Source organism: Scyliorhinus torazame, chromosome 16 (assembly GCF_047496885.1).
Source record: "Scyliorhinus torazame isolate Kashiwa2021f chromosome 16, sScyTor2.1, whole genome shotgun sequence".
Lineage (NCBI taxonomy): Eukaryota > Metazoa > Chordata > Chondrichthyes > Carcharhiniformes > Scyliorhinidae > Scyliorhinus > Scyliorhinus torazame.
The window spans coordinates 41,033,960-41,046,786 of record NC_092722.1 but is presented as its reverse complement, the minus strand read 5'-3'; the positions used below and the strand labels follow the sequence as shown (position 1 = coordinate 41,046,786).

Genomic DNA, 12,827 nt, shown 5'->3' with positions numbered 1-12,827 from the left:
AGCAATCTCTCTGATACTGGATACCTCGGCCAGGGAGAAAAACCTGGCACCGTCCCAATTTATATGGCTCTTTTTCACATGAAATAGGGACAAGAATAGACCATTTGGCCCCTCAAGCATGTAAGCCATTCAGTACAATCATGTCTGATCGTTGGCCTTACTCCACTTTCCCAGCCATTCCCCCTATTCCTTGATTCCCTGAGAGACCTCCTATGTCAGCCTTAAATGTGTTCACTGACCAAGCACCCACAACTCTCTGGGGTGGAGAATTCCAAATATTTCACCAGGTTGTGGTGATATGCCTGTGAATAATATTGTATACATTTAGCAATGCGACCTCCAACCAGCAGGTGGCGTCAGACATCAATCATGTGACATCCGGCTCTCGGCAGAAGGTTGTAAGGTGTACACCAGGACAGTCGCACATAAGGGTAGTTCCGGGAGAGTCTATGTAACTCAAATAGTAACTTAGTCTGTATATCATTCTGATTGTTACCTTACCGTGTGTAAATCAATAAATCATCATTCTAGTTAAGTCATCAGCAGTTCTGTATGAATCATTGCAAAGACATGGTCACAGAACACAACGCAGGTCACTGGCCGAGCTATGTCTGCTGAGGCTTTGGGGAGAATCTTCTCACAGATCAGATGACCATCGAAGGGTTACTAGTTTTCAGGACCTTCAGGGGAATTCGAGTTGGAAAGACCAATCATTTAAATCTTCTGAATCATGAAGTCTGCTTTCCTCCAAGCTTTTACAAGTAACCAGCTGATGATTCTTCACCCCAGCTACTGTCAAATCATATGCCCTCTGGTTTTAATCTAAACCAAAATGAAAATGTGGAATGTGAACAAAATGAATATGTTGTAATTAGATTAGTAAACGTGCTATATTCTCGTGAGGTTTTACTGAAAGCATTAAAATCGGGATAACTGGGAACACCTTGGGTTGGATCAGGGACACTCTTGGAATTCGATACAGTGATCGTGGACAGGAAGGGATTCCGTCCTTCTGTGGAGAGGGAGCAAATGGGAGTGGTTTGGTTTATTGGGCGTCTGTAATTTGGGAATGAGGTTTGGTCCACGGTGGCTCTATGAAATGGGGGTGAAATTAGTAGGGTTTACTCCATAAAGATTTTATAAAGTGGTGTGATCCATGGAGTTGAATGGGAGGAGTCAGTGTTCATCCACACGCATATATTACCATAGAATCCCGACAGTGCAGAAGGAGGCCAATTGGCCCATCAAGTTGCACTGACCTGCTGAAAGAGCACCCCACCTATGCTCTCTCCCCCACCCTATCCTCATAATCCCACCTAATTTGCACATCTTTGGACTGTGGGAGGAAACCAGAGCATCTGGGAAACAGAGCACCTGGAGGAAACTCACGCAGACACGGGAGAAAGTGCAAATTCCACACAGACAGTCATCCAAGGCCGGAATTGAACCCGGGTCCCTGGTGCTGTGGGGCAGTAGTGCTAGCCACTGTGGCGGGCTGGGTTGTCTATATCAGTTGCACTCTATGTTTTGATTTAATAGATGAATTGTGCTTGGATATTACAAAAGTATTTGATGAGGTCCCACATAGAAAATGTCATTGGCGGCGGTGCACTGGGATGGATTAACAGCTGACTGGCTGATAAAGCTGACACTTTCCTGTGAATAGAAAGTATTCTGGATGGAGCCACGTGACCATTGCAAACCCAGAGTGCTAGGGTCAGTGCCCTTCAACGGTGCAGAGATCTGGAAGAGGAGGGTGGAGGGGACACCAAAACAGGAGTTGAATAGAGAGATGGAAAAGGGAATGGCCGCTGTTAGTTCCTAGTTGTCACCTCCGTATCCCTGTGTGCACATTGACATGGAATACTGCCGGGATTGGGCTGGACTGCGTTGAGAGTCTCTCTATTGAGGTGATGGAGATGAGGGATGGGTGGGGGGTGGCGAGAGGAGTTGTGAAGGTTCCTGGATTTTGTGTTGTTCAAGATCCAAAGCTGTTCTGCACATAATGATCACCATCTGAGAAAGCGATTCATATCATAGCAGATTACTGTGCCATATTGAATGGCGACGCAAGGGCTGAATGGCTTATTCCGCTTCTGTGCTCTTGTATTCCCATTGTCACATCTCTGGAAAGAACAAAACTTGAAGTCACAGATTTAGATGCAGATGTCACGCCCTTTAATCCGCCATGTTGGCTAACACCCAATCTGTGCCATCTGACCTTGGTTAACCTTCACGGGTGTGCAAAATGCGATACAGCACAACCCAGGTATCCAAACACATTCGCTTATCATTATGACATCCCTCCTTTACCAAATTGAAAGGCATCTTTTTGTTTTGTTTGTGTTTTCTTTTCTGCTTCCAGAAAATGATGTGAATTCCCCAAATCTAACAATAACAGTTAAGTCAAACCTCCACCACAACATTCCAAATTTGAATATGACATTTGCATGCCATTTAAATTTTCCCTAATCTTTTTCTGCTTGGTGTATGCAGCCTCAACGCTATCCTTTAGCAAACATACTGCGCTGAATTTTGCAAACAAACGTAAGAAGTCAATTTTCTTTCCTAACTCTCTGATGATGAATTTCTTTAATGAGGCCTGTTCAGTGCATCACCGTTCAGGATACTTTCAGTTTTTTCTTCAATATTTCACTTTCAGGATTTGTTATTTCTCGGTTTCCTCAACTACCATAAACTGAACTTCTGACTTCCCTTTCACTGTTTAACTGTGGCATCCCCTGTGATAATAATCGAAATGTAATGTGATACACCTCAATGATCCACTCCTACTGCTTTCTCATATACTTGCAAACATCACAAATAGGAACAACAAAGTCACGAGCAGGCGTACTGCCTTTTTGTTTTGAACGTAATCAGAATACACAAAACCTCTCACCTAGGCACGTGCTTTGTGTCAGGATTTGCTGTTTCTCAACTAAAAAAAAATCACGTTTTAAATAGCAAATCGGTGCTCCAAGCATATTTCCGATTGCACGTTCTGTTGCTAGCTCTCACAGAACCTTCATATTGCTCTGGTGGTCTCCTCTCGCGCTGTGGTCTGCCTGCTGCCTCGGGAACTCTGGTCATCGTGACAGAATGAGGAAATGTCATCCTCCCCTCTGGACAGAGGCCCATCCCCCCGGATAATGAGCTGTCCACCTGCCGTCGCTGGCTCGGACTTCTGGATTGCTGGGCATCTGCTTTCCCTCAGCCCCCACATCTGGTTCATCCACTGCTGTGCCTTTGACACTTCCTGCTGTGCCTTTGATACTTCCTGCTGTGCCGTTGACACTTCCTGCTGTGGTTTTTCTCGTTTCCACAAAATAAAAGGAGGAATCTCAGGTACAGAACGATCATTTATTGACCCATGCGTTGGGCGAGCCCAGCTTCAGAGATGGACCTCTGGATCTGACTCCCCCAATGTAAAGAACCAGGACACAAATCAGATACCAGAAATGTTGGAGAATGAAAGGTTTAGTGAGAGGGAAGAATTGAGGGAGATCAATATTAGTAGAGAAATGGTGCTGGGAAAATTTATGGGATTGAAGGCGGATTAATCCCCAGGGCCTGAGAATCTGTATCCCAGAGTGCTTAAGGGGGTGGCTCTGGAAATAGTGGATCATTGGTCATCTTCTGGGATTCAATAGACTCTGGGAATAGTCCCTGCAGATTGGAGGGTAACTCATGTCACTCCAATATTCAAAAAGAGAGGTAGAGAGAAAGCAGGGAATTATAGACCAGTAAGCCTAACATCGGTAGTGGGAAAAATTCTTGAATCCATTATCTTTTTTAAAAAAATTGAATTTAGAGTACCAAATTCATTTTTTCCAATTCAGGGGCAATTTGGCATGGCCAATCCACCTACCCTACACATCCTTGGGTTGTGGGGGCGAAGCCCAGGCAAACACGGGGAGAATATGCAAACTCCACACGGACAGTGACCCAGAGCGAGGGTTGAACCTGGGACCTCGGCGCCGTGAGGCAGCAGAGCTAGCCACCGTGCTGCCTGAATCCATTATCAAGGACGTTATAGTGGGACATTTAGAAAGCAGTGGCAGGATCAGTCAGAGTCAGCATGAATTTATGAAGGGGAAATCATGCTTGATAACCGGTTGGAATTCTTTGAAGATGTAACCAGTACAGTTGACCAGGGGGAGCCAGTCGATGTGATATATTTGGACTTTCAGAAGGCATTTGACAAAGTCCCGCATAAGAGATTATTGTGCAAAATTAAAGCACATGGGATTGGGGACGTTTATTGAGAAAACTCATTGGCAGAGAGGTAACAAAGAGTAGGAATTAATGGGTCCTTTTCAAATTGGCAGACAATAACTAGTGGGGTGCCACAGGGATCGATACTGGGACCCTAGCTATTCACAATTTACAATAATGATTTGGATGAGGAAACAAAATATAATATCTCAGTTTGCAGATAATACCAGGTTGGGTGGGAGGGTGAACTGTAACAAGGATGCAAGGACAATACAGCATGATCCAGACAGGTAGGTTGGGTGAGTGGGCAAATCAATGGCAGATGAAGTATAATTTGGATAAGTGTGAGGTTATTCACTTTGGAAGCAAAAAGAGGAAGGCAGATTACTACCTGAATGTTTGTAAATTGGGAGAGGGGAGTGTGCAGCGGGACCTGGGTGTTCTTGTGCACCAGTCACTGAAGGTAAGCATGCAGGTGCAGCAGTTGGTAAAGAAGGCTAATGGTATGTTGGCCTTCATTGCGAGAGATTTTGAATATAGAAGCTGGGATGTGTTGCCGCAGTTATACAGGGCCTTGGTGAGGCCACACTCAGAATGTTGTGTGCAGTTTTGGTCTCCTTTTCTGAGGAAGGATGTTCTTGCTCTTGAGGGAGTGCAGCGAAGGTTTACCAGACTGATTCCAGGGATGGCGGGACTGTCATATGAGGAGAGATTGACTAGGTTAGGATTGTTCTCGCTGGAGTTCAGAAGAATGAGGGGGGATCTCATAGAGACGTATAAAATTCTAACAGGACTAGACAGGGTAGATGCAGGGAAGATGTCCCCAATGTTGGGTGTGTCCAGAACCAGGGGTCACAGTCTGAGGATTCAGGGTAAACCATTTCAGACAGAGATCAGGAGATATTTCTTCACACAGAGTGGTGAGCCTGTGGAATTCATTACTACTGGAAGTAGTTGATGCTAAAACATTGAATATATTCAAGAGACAGCTAGATATAGCACTTGGGGGGGGGGGAAAGCAGGATTAGGAATTGAGTTGGATGATCAGCCATGATCGTGATAAATGACAGAGCAGGCTCGAATGGCCAAAAGGCCTCCTCCTGCTCCTATCTTCTATGTATCTATGGAACATTTATACAGAGTGTGGTTATATAGGCAAGAATATTGTTTTCATTGGATCATGTCTGTTTTAAATTTTAAATTAAACAAGTTACGTATGTGCACCCTTCGTTTTTCAATGGATCCCTCCCTAACCTCCCTACTTGATGCCAGGTCCAATAGATGTGTCTGGTCCGTGGGTCGAGTTCGAAAAACATTTTTGTTAACCTTGATGCTGACCGCTGTGGATGGTGCCACACAGTTTTTAGCTGACATCTTTATGAAAATTGCTTTAGTATTCTGTACTACACTTTATAGATATGAAATTCCTAAGACTAAGAGTTCATTGCCCAAATAAATTGTTAATAAATCCTGATCATTTGTCTTCCCACTTTTTCAGACACATGAAGAATTTCTATCATGCAGTATTCCTCCTGGTGACTGCAGTCACTGTTTCCCTTCTTGTGTGGGCAAAATAGTGTATTCGTCCTACCTGGACTCTCCTGCCTCTAGTAGTTCATCAGAGACTGCCTAGCTTCCTTTCTGTGATCTGCGTAAAACTTTGCAGCAACCTTTTTCTCAGCATCGTGATCTCGAACCTCCTGATCGACACCGACGCCCCCCCGCTCCAGCATCTTGCTGCGTACTTGTCCAAGTAGCAGCCCAGCTGAGCTCTTTCCCACCACAAGTGTGTAGAATCGACTCTGTGCATGGCCACAGATGAAGCAACGCCTCTTTCCAATCTTGGCCGTCAGCCTGAGCAACGTTCAGGAAATGTTCCATTCCCCCATTTGCCGGTGGTCATTTCTGAGTCGCTGTATGATGGTGAGTGCCTGTGAGTTGCAGATAATCTGCAACACTCAATGAAATGAATTGTGACCCACTGTCTGAATACAGGGTGTCTGGTCGACTCTGCCTCGCAAATATTTTAATCACTGCAGACACTGCTTTCTCTGCTGCTGCAGACTTCATCACAAAATACTCATTGTAATGGTTGTAGTAATCAATCATCACTGGTATGGACTCTCCTGATGGGAATGGACCTAAGAAGTCTAAGAAGCTACATCGTCCCATAGCCCAGTCAGTAATGATGTGCTGCATACTGGTTCTGCTGGATTGAGTTTGCTGACAAGTTGACAACCGCGCCATGTTTTGACAAACTGCGCCAGATCTTTCTCCATCCCCGAACACCGCACTTCGTTGCATAGGTTTTGCTTAGCACTAACCACTCGCAAGTGACCCTCGTGAGCTAATATCGCCAGTCTCGAAGATTTTGTAGCACTGCGCGCCTGCTGCACCTGGGAACACATTTCCCCATTGGGTACCGTTCATCTGATACAGCGATGTACATACGCCCAGAATGGGAAATTCTCCCAGTTTCCAGTTTGGATTCTCTTCTTGATGCCATACAATTTTGGATCTTTGTCTGGCTAAGGCAATCTCTCCAGTTGTCATTGCTCTGGATGTAGCATGAGCTGCCACAAACTGCACAAATGACTCCACATCTCTCTCCTGTGAGGTTCTGCCTGTTTGATCCTTCCTCCATAGTTGTGACAGTGGGTCAGTGATATCCATCTCTCCAGCCAGCATTGTGAACCATTGTGTACTTGTACTGCTGGAGTCTCAAATCCAACCGCTCGATTCTGGCGCTTGGTTAGTATCTGGGAGAATAACCCATCTCTAATGGCTTGTGATCCATCAATAATTCAAACCAGTACCAAGCAAGGATGTATGGAATCTTTCATACCCACGTCAATCCTATGTTAAGCGTTCTGCATTGGAGTACATGCTTTTAATTTTGTACTTGAGAGCAGCTGCCACCAATTGGGGAAAGATAAGGGGCAACATTCTCCGACCCCCCGCCGGGTCGGAGAATCGCCGGGGGCTGGCGTGAATCCCGCCCCCGCCGGTTGCCTAAGTCTCCGGCACCTGAGATTCGGCGGGGGCGGGAATCGCGCCGCGCCGGTTGGCGGGCCCCCCCCCCTGCTCGATTCTCCGGCCCGAATGGGCCGAAGTCCCGCCGATAAATTGCCTGTCCCGCCGGCGTAAATTAAATCACCTACCTTACCGGCGGGACAAGGCGGCGTGGGCGGGCTCCGGGGTCCTGGGGGGGGTGGGGCGCGGGCCGATCTGGCTCCAGGGGGTGCCCCCACGGTGGCCTGGCCCGCGATCGGGGCCCACCGATCCGCGGGCGGGCCTGTGCCGTGGGGGCACTCTTTCCCTTCCGCCTCCGCCACGGTCTCCACCATGGCGGAGGTGGAAGAGACTCCCTCCACTGCGCATGCGTGGGAAACTGTCAGCGGCTGCTGATGCTCCCGCGCATGCGCCGCCCGGAGATGTCATTTCCGCGCCAGCAGGCGGGGCAACAAAGGCCGTTTCCGCCAGCTGGCGGGGCGGAAATTCCTCCGGCGTCGGCCTAGCCCCTCAATGTTGGGGTTCGGCCCCCAAAGATGCGGAGCATTCCGCACCTTTGGGGCGGCGTGATGCCCATCTGATTGGCGCCATTTTGGGCGCCAGTCGGCGGACATCGCGCCGTTTCCGGAGAATTTTGCCCAAGGTAATTATTGCAAGTATAGCATAGAATCTTTACAGTGCAGAAGGAGGCCATTCAGCCCATTGAGTCTGCAGCGACCCTCTGAAGGAACACCCTACCTACTCCCCCCGCCCTATCCCCGTAACCCCACCTAACCTGCAAATCTTTGGACACTAAGGGGCAATTTAGCATGGCCAATCCACCTAATCTGCACATCTTTGGACTACGGGAGGAAACCGGAGCACCCGGAGGAAACCCATGCAGATACGGGGAGAAAGTGCAAATTCCACACAAGTCACCCGAGGCGGGAATTGAACCCGGGTCCCTGGCGCTGTGAGGCAGCAGTGTTAATCGCAGGTGTGCCAGCATGCCGCCCAATTCACACTGGGTGCAGGGGGAAACAGAAGAAATCTGGTCCTTTACTCTAGTCTTGGATTAAGGTAAAGACTCGTTTCAGATTCATCCTTTCCTCAATGTATAAACAGTGGCTTTCATAGACATCTTTCTCTGCCTGAGAATATCTCCCTCGCCACATCTGTCAGGGACCTGCTTACATTGGCAGTGATTCGCAGGTCTTCAGTGCACATTTGCGCGAGCACTCCTCCTAATCCTACTAGACTAGTATCTGCTATGATAATTTTGCTGGTGAATTTGGATCAGAATATGCCAGGGTTCGAGCATTGGTCAAACTTGTCTTTCAAAGCTTTGAAAGCAGTTCTCCATCAAACCTGAACCGTTCATTCTTTCTGGTCAATTTCAGTGGATCAGTCAGGGTAGCGAATTTTGGGATATACCTCGCACAATAGTTCACAAGTCACGGAAAACTTCTTTGCTGGCATTTTATGGCTGGCATGTCTGTGCTACTACTTCTATCTTTACTTCGGCTGGATTGATTCCATCACTCGTGTTTATGCCCCATGAACATTAGCTCCGTCACGCCCAGCAAACATTCGGTCTGCATTTACCGCAGATCCTGCTAACTGCAATCAGCCAGTACTAATCTCAGCCTCTCGCTATGTTCCTCTCTATTGGCTCCATGCAAATTGACATCATTTGAGTTCTTGGATGTTCCTGGGATCTCGCGTATCGCAGTATGAATTTGGCGTTGGTAAATCTATGTGCTGCATAGATGCCCAATAGCAATCTGTTGTATCGATGAAGACCACAATGAATTTCAAAATGTGTCACCATCCTCGAATCGGGGTGAAGCTCCAGCTGGTGCTATCCTCACCACATTTGGGAGTTGGGTGATGTTCTCTCGCTATTGCTTCACTCGCCTATCACATGACAGCACAGAGGCTGCTGTCACCCTTTGCTTTAGGCAAGACCACAACAGGGCCCAGCCACCCTGTTGGTCCTTGACCGCATTCATGATCAGTTCTTTGATCTTTTCATCAACCTTTCCTCTCCAACCAAAAGATGTTCTGTGTGCCGGCTGAGGTTCAGGCTTCACGTTCTTGTCGATGGTTCAGCACACTTGCCAGTGGTGTAACTTCCCAATTCCTTAAAACACTGGCCCAAACTCTTCTCTACGCCTCACAAAGAGTTTCACAGAAGCCACTTTCAATCTGATATGTGGCACCCCAAAGACTGGGGCTGTTTCTCTGCTCGGAAGAGGCTCACCATTCTCGCCAGTCTCTCGGCATTCCAGCTCGCATTGAAGCATCCAGCAGTTTGAAATGGAGTTTTCGATGTGGAAGGGTAGAACTTTTTGACACATTTTTGAGATGCGCCACTTGATTCTCTGTCTTCAGTCCCTCCCACAGTGCTCTGTCAATGACATTGCTGTGACTGCCTGAATGTACAATAATGCTCATTTTAGCACAACCAGCGATCAGTGGAAACTTCTCACGATTGCTCCTGTTGAAAGAATACATGTATCCAGGATTGCAAACCCTGTCTTCACTCTTCGCATCTTCATCAACTCGTCTCACAGCTGTGCTACTTTCATCTCTTGTGCGTGTTTTGCCAGGCTTTCCCCTCTGTTCAGCTTGTCTTCTGCACTCCTTGACAAAATGGTCTTTGCCCTCACATTTTCTGCATATCTTTCCCTTGGCAGGGCAGCAGTCTGCTTTTCCAAAGTGTCCCTAGTTGCTACATCTGTAACAGTCTCTCTCAGACTTTTGCTGCTCACATTTACAGGGACCTGGATTCCGTTAGGCCATTCGGTTAACCCCAATCTTTTTACACAATGAATGGTAGAATGCTAGGAAGTACAGAGGACCAGAGGGACCTTGGGGTGCATGTCCAAAGATCCCTGAAGACAGGAGAACAGGTAGATAAGGTGGTAAACAAGGCCTAAGGGATACTTGCCTTTATTAACTTGAGGCATAGAATATAAGAGGTTGTGATGTATAAAACACCCGGGGGAAACCCACGCAAACACAGGGAGAACATGCAAACTCCACACAGACGGTCACCCAAGGCCGGTATCGAACCTGGGTCTCTGTGTCAAACACTGTGCCACCCCAATTGAAGGGGGAATATTGACCAGGGCACCTGGAGAGCTCCCTGGACCTTTTTTCAAATAGTGCAATGGGATGTTTAATATCTATCTGCACTGCCAGAAGAAGAGGACAGGCCATGCTTTAATACCTTGCAGCGCCTCAGCATTCCATTCAATATTCCTCTGTCAACCAGTACTACACCCCCCCCCCCCCCCCCCCCCCCCCCCTTTGCACACCCTCACAAATAAACTAATTAGCTGCTCATTCTGCTGATTGTGGATTATGGAACCGTGCTTTGATGCCACATTTACCCACATCAGAGTATTTACACTTCAAGAGTATCTAATTGCTTTTGAAGTGGTTTGGAGCATCCTAAGGAGGTATTAAGGTGCTACGTTATTGCAGTTACTGTTTTACTTTGTGCCTTTGGATGTTTGCCCTGCGGTTACTTGGTCATGAGATCCGTTATGTAGCCTTGGTTAAGATGAGAAGCTGTGTCGGATTTGTTGCAACATTAATTGATAGCAGGGCGGTGGTTGGAATTTATATGTGTGCTTGAACAAACAAAGGTTTTCCAATTCCTCACCCTGAGGTTCACTTGTTTGCACAGGCTAATAAATATTATTGGACTGGCCTTGAAAAGAGGCTGCCACTTTCTGATCAGAAGCTGGCGCACTAAGTGCAACCGCATACAGTTGTTGAAATGTAACATTTAGCACCAACGGGTAGAAGGTACAATGGGTTACCACACAGAGTCACAGAGCGTTCAGCTCTGGGGACAGGGGACGGGACTCGAGAGTCACTAATGGATGGCGGAGTCCTCTCCAGGGAGAAACATGGCTGTAGGCCGAGTTACAAGCCCAGCGCACAACCTACCTGCACGACCCGAGCGCCATCTGCCATCAAGGTTATCTGAAACCAGTCATTGTCACATTGCAGGATTCGGTGAGGTGATTCTTTCGGATTGATTTCTACTCGTGTGCCTGCTGTCCCCTTTCACCTAAATGGACCGTCTTCGCTTCTCCGTTTGACTTTTTGGGTTCTGTTCATGGCCTAATCCAGTCAGTTGTGGCTCAGTTGACGCCACTTGTGCCTGAGTCAGAAGGTTGTGGGTTCAAGTCCCAGCTCCGGAGGTACCATCTTTCAGACTAGATGCTCGGTTGAGGCAAAAAGACCCTATGACACTAATCGAAGACGACCAGGGAAATTTTTCTGGAGTAATGGCTGATATTTATCACTGGAGTGACATCAATAAAGCAGATGATTTTGTCATGATGTTTGTGGAGGATTGCTGTGTGCAAATTGGCTGACACAGATCCCTACATTTCAACAGCAAGTACACTTCAGGAGTATTCCGTGGCTGTAAAGCACTCTAAAGGTCTGGAAAGGGGCTATATAATTGCTGGTTCTCTTTTTCATTCTTTGGCTGTGAAATGTTAGAATTGGGTGCTGTCCCATCCCCCCCCCCCCCCCCCCCCTTCTCCTTCAGAAATATTAGAACGTTCGCTGGAGGCCAGGACTGTTCCTGCCACTCTATATCACAAAACGCAGTAACTAACGGTGTTGAACCATAGAAAAGTGCAGTGCAGGAAGAGGCCATTCAGCCCATCATGCCTGCACCAGCCAAAAATAGAGAAGAAAGAAACTAGCCATTCATTTTAATCCCATCTCCGGCACCTGGTCTGCAGCCTTGTGGGTTACAGAACTTCAGACACAGAATCCGGTACCTTTTAAATATGTTGAGCATTTCAGCCTCAACCACCAACTTGGGCAATGAATTCCAGATGTCTGTCACCCTCTGGGTGAAAAAGGGTTTCCTCTAATCCTTTTCTACTCCATGGTAATTGACCCCTCAGCTAGGGAATACAAGTCCTTCCTGTCTACCGTATTTACGATCCATTCGTATTCTCTTAGTAGTGCACTAAGGTAGACTTTGGTCCATTCCCATCGCTAGTAATCCCGGAAATGGTCACTAATCTGTTGATAGAGGCTTATATCTTGAGGGACGCCCCTCCACATCTGGCCAGCAGCCTTCCCCACTCTTATGGCCCGCCATTGGCGTGTTTGGAAGGATTGGGCTGGTTCATACATTCAACCTGTTTGGCCGCGCCATGAACGCATCTTCCTTAGTCAACAAGTCCTGGGGTGGAACTTTAATCCAGATCTTATGACTCAGAAGCAGGGCACTACCCACTCCGCCATAAGGCTCCCTAGCCTGTCTCGGCCCCCCCCCCCCCCCCCCAATAATTAAAAAAAAAAAAATTTAGACTACGTAATTATTTTCTTTCAATTTAAGGGACGGTTTAGCGTGGCCAATCCACTTACCCTGCACATCTTTAGGTTGAGGAGGTGAGACCCACGCAGGCACGGGGAGAATGCACAAACTCCACACGGACAATGACCCAGGGCCGAGATTGAACCCGGGTCCTCAGCACAGTAAGCAGCAGTGCTAACCACTATGCCACCGTGCCAACCACCATCCCCCCCCCACATAATTTTGTACACCTCAATTATGTCTGTTGTGAGGAAAACAA

General features: G+C 47.4%; 1 protein-coding gene across 4 annotated transcripts in view; it reads left to right on the top strand.

Annotated features, from left to right (window-relative positions):
• kazna (kazrin, periplakin interacting protein a) overlaps nt 1–12,827 on the top strand; it is a 798,970-nt gene that overhangs the window by 421,457 nt on the left and 364,686 nt on the right. The window lies entirely within an intron of this gene.